The sequence below is a fragment of the Arachis duranensis genome, unplaced genomic scaffold (assembly GCF_000817695.3).
Source record: "Arachis duranensis cultivar V14167 unplaced genomic scaffold, aradu.V14167.gnm2.J7QH unplaced_Scaffold_165934, whole genome shotgun sequence".
Lineage (NCBI taxonomy): Eukaryota > Viridiplantae > Streptophyta > Magnoliopsida > Fabales > Fabaceae > Arachis > Arachis duranensis.
The window spans coordinates 1038716-1039075 of record NW_026264258.1 but is presented as its reverse complement, the minus strand read 5'-3'; positions in this window follow the sequence as shown (position 1 = coordinate 1039075).

The window sequence follows — 360 nt, the reverse complement described above, 5'->3', positions numbered from 1 at the left end:
AAAGAACAAGAACACAAATACAATTACAATTATGTGAAAAATGTAAACTCTTTTTACTATAATCAAAGGAGTACACTCATAAATTGAGCTTCTTTCAATCATAATTCTCCAAATTATACTACAAATAAATGAGATAACATTTTAAAGTTCCATTTTTAAGAGGTATTTCCTAATATACTCAAATATGATGCCTCTAATTTATACATAATTATGAGAAAATAAAAGTGAACAAAGTTGTATCCATGCAACCATTGGAGATCACTAGTCCCCCCAACAAGTGATCAACTTTGAATCCTAATTGAACTTTTCGTGTCAGAGCCTTGAAACAATTGTGCAAGAGATACTTGTGAAAAATTAACC